We start from the raw sequence: 4,035 nt of genomic DNA on the forward strand, positions 1-4,035 counted from the left end.
ATTAAATACATGACATGGAGATGACTTGTTGACTCCACATTGCCCATGTCTGCTCTATGACCGGCTGATTCATCTCCACAAGAAACAGTTCAAGTACCGCAGGAAATCTAAGTGGCAGTCAGCTCCTCCGTTCCTCAAGGAAACACCTCAACCTGGTTAAACCCTGTCCGCCCTCCAACGAACAAGTCTATCACTGGAAAAACCCACACCGACTGGATTCAACGAAAGACACCTTTTTCTGGAAACGTGAGTCCTGTTGCCTTTATTCCCTTCTTCAAATCAAAGACACAAACTGAGCCTGAACTAACCGCAGAACCTTCCCCTTCACTTTTCAGTCCCGGTTCGACAGTGTTCAGAGCAGCGCTGGACTCCTCGCTACCAACTCACAATAAAACCTGTTAAACGTTTCCCCGGTCTCTCTGTTTGGTTTTCTGCATGTGGGTCTGATCTTTAGATAAAATCATGACACTTGAAGAGGGAGGATTTCCCATCGAACTACTGGCCAGATAAAAAACACGTCATATGTAGCCAACATTTCGAAGAAGAATGTTTTCAAGATAGCTTGGATGATATTGCATTGTGACAAACATCAGATACAGCACTGGGACTTGATCAAAAGCCGATACCGCACCATGACGTCACAAACTGGTAGGTGGCAGTAGTGTTCTTTTACAAACATGGATGCCTCCAGTAAAGCACATAAAATGAAAATTACTCTTAATTAAAGAGACTCATCATTTATTAATGTAATAATTTCATATTTAAAGTACTTTTAGAAGTTTGAATTCTGAATATGACAGGACTTCTCCTTTAACTATCTTAAGGGAACTGATGTCCTTCAATAACTAAAAGCCTGTTACCAGTGTAACATATTGGACTGCTCAGTTAAAAAAACCTGTGTTAAATTCAAAAAGACTAAACTTTATCTTCTACTCCAGGCTAGAAGTTTGACACGGCACAATTTGAAGATACGAAATCATGATACATGGTACTATGCAATTTAACCAGATGAAATATGTTCCAATTTTAAAATGATATTGCTCTGGTAAACCTCACAAGATTTTGTTGTTGCTCTGCTACAGCTGGTGCAGAGCAGCTGAATAATAATTGGCTGCTGGGTGGTGCACTGCAACTAACGGCTGAGGGTTTAAAAGTTGTATTAAAGTAAGAAAATAACATGGATGTTTGCCTATAAAAGTTTTTACATTTTAGATTTAAGATTTAGTATCAGTACCAATACAGTCGAATAAATAATCCAGATATTTGGTTGTTTACTTTTTTAACCTATATTCTTTATGACATTTAAAGGCTTCATACTGTAAAACCTCTTGCATAGAAACTAACGCTGTTTTTTGCGGCTCACGGCAGACTTCACAGACACATATTGAAGCAAATAATAGTCTTTTGTTAGTTGCTAGAAACTAACTAGAAACCATGGGTGTATGATGACATGAAAAGTAGTTTCTGATTCCCAGCTTACAATTTGGTGCAAATAAGATTATTTCTGTTTATTCAGGAGCCTAGACCAGAGTCGTGCACAGGTCTGTTTTTTCAGAAATGTATGGCTGTACCCATAGAGTTCAGAACCAAGACAAGACCCGTTACCTGCATTTATCCCCATTTTCAACCTGGCAGATGTTCTCTCAGATCAGCATACCCCATCAGTCCAGCATGTTCACAGACAATTTGCATGTGCAAGAAATCAGATTTGCATGTATCCCCGTTAGTTTTCTAAGAAAAATAGACTTTAAACTACCTTGACGGGCGTGCATCCCTTTAGTCATGTACAACAAACAATTTAAAGTCACATCTTCATATGTTTAAAAAAACACCAAAAAGCAAGTACTTAACTTATTTGATTGTACATGACTAAAGGGATTCACACCTGCTGAGGTAGTTTAAAGTGTATTTTACCTATAAAACTAAAGGGATAAATTTGTATTGACTATTGGTAAGCTGGTCTGACGGGGTATGCTCATCTGACAGAACACCGTGACTACACAGACCTGTAAATAATAAATTGCAATAAATTGATTGCAAAGTGTCACACAGTTGTTCATAATAACAGAGGCAGAAAAGAACATTGCCTCTCACTCACATCCAGGCTGCGCTCACAGATTAACAGCTATAAACTGGTCTAAGCAAGGTTTGCCTTGTTGCTCAAAAACATCCTGTTATCTGGATATTCTTGAATCAATTTATTTGTTGATGTAGAATTAATAAATCAGAAAACATTAAACCCTCATTTTGTCACATGTGCCCATGCCCGCACCCGTGCAGTAATATGGGTTTTCCAACCATAGATGTAAGTTTTATATGGGTACCTGCCGTATACCGGGTGCCCCAACCAGTGCAGGACTCTGGTCTAGACTGTCCAAAATTGACATTTTTACATATTTATATTTACACCAGTCAGAACTCATCTTGATTATTCTTTACTGAACAAAGACTGATTGACAGTCATATTTATACAACATTAATTTATTTGTGAACATGTCTGAAGGAATATTTTGGTATTTTCGTGTCTTTCAGATCAATCTTGATTAAGACGTTGTTTAATATGATCTATTAATAATGAAACACATTGAAATTAAATGTTTTTTCTTTTCTTTTTTTAGAGTAGGCCTGCTGGGGGATTTAGTTTGAGTTGGCTTTAACAAATTATGATTTAAAGACAATGGTTGTAACTACGCTACATTGGGCCATAGAGAAATAAGTGACAAAGATATTCAGATTTATTTCTCAATATCATGTGTCATTTTTGCTCACTTCACAATTATGTTTTCCATATGTTTTTATCTATCAAATTAAAACTGCAGTAAAATCTAATGATGCTTATGGAGGTGACTTGACATGGAGGCTAAAATATTGACATCCATAGCATGCATCTGGCTGTTGTCAGGTTAGCTTTTCACAACTAGAGACAGAAACTTAGCTTCAGATATGTTTCACTGAAGCTGCACTGTAATCACGGCCATAATCCTTAATGTTTTCAGCCAACCCTATCATTATCTTGACCATGATTTAAGTTTGTTTTGGTGCTGCTAACCACCCATTAGCATGCTAACCCTTTCAGTGAGGCTGATGGAAGCCAAGATCAAAATAGCTGCATAGTCATTGCCCTGTTTCTCAACAAGCTTCTCTCAACAGATTCCAGTTTCGTTGGTTTAGGCGTTAAAGGCTCCACTGAGCTCACAAACAGTCTGTTGTCCTGGCTACACCGCTGCTAACACCATAAACAGCGTGCAGCTAACAGATTGCACCCATGCTAACTGTTTCACGACACAACTGAAAGAATAGGGGTGCAATATCTAATAGAATCCTAAAAAATATATATATATTTTTTTGTATATTATTATTATTTTTGAATCCATTTCCCTTACAAAAAACGTTGTTTATATCATTCAGGAAAATGCTAATCATTTCCTATTATTCTTTTGATGTAACCATACCAGCAAAGCTAACTTATTTGTTTACTTTCTTCCTTTATCTCCTTGTACTCATCTCTTTCTTTTGTGTCAAATGCTTTTTTAAATGAACTTGTGTTTGTATCACAGTGACTGTGAGCTAAGTGATGTTTTGGGCTGTGGTCTGTGAACTCTTGTGGTTGTGGGCAGAGAGCCGGACAGAACCAGCTCCAACCTCATCATCAGTTCTCTGTTAGTGCGAAGCCTCAGTCTCATTGTCACAAACACAGAGTCGTTCTTCATCTCCTTATGTTTTATTGTGCTGTTTTCTTTTTTCTTCTTGTATTTCTTTTCATGTAGTGGTAAACAACTCCCACTGTACTAATAGGAAAAACTTGACTCAGATGTTGCTATGAAATGACACGCCTACTCAAGGTGATTAAAATATCATCAGTAGGTTGCAATAAACTCTTGTGCCAGCAGTACTTGGACTTTGGTTTAAAGACATTTTTAAGAATTTTAATTATGTATTTGCACAAGCTCCATAGAAAATTATTTCCTTTACAATCGACCAAATTAGTAATTAGATTCCACCTCTAGGTATCTTTATCTAAGTATAGATTTAAGT

This window comes from Cyprinodon variegatus, unplaced genomic scaffold (genome assembly GCF_000732505.1).
Source record: "Cyprinodon variegatus isolate N-32 unplaced genomic scaffold, C_variegatus-1.0 Scaffold769, whole genome shotgun sequence".
Classification (NCBI taxonomy): Eukaryota; Metazoa; Chordata; class Actinopteri; order Cyprinodontiformes; family Cyprinodontidae; genus Cyprinodon; species Cyprinodon variegatus.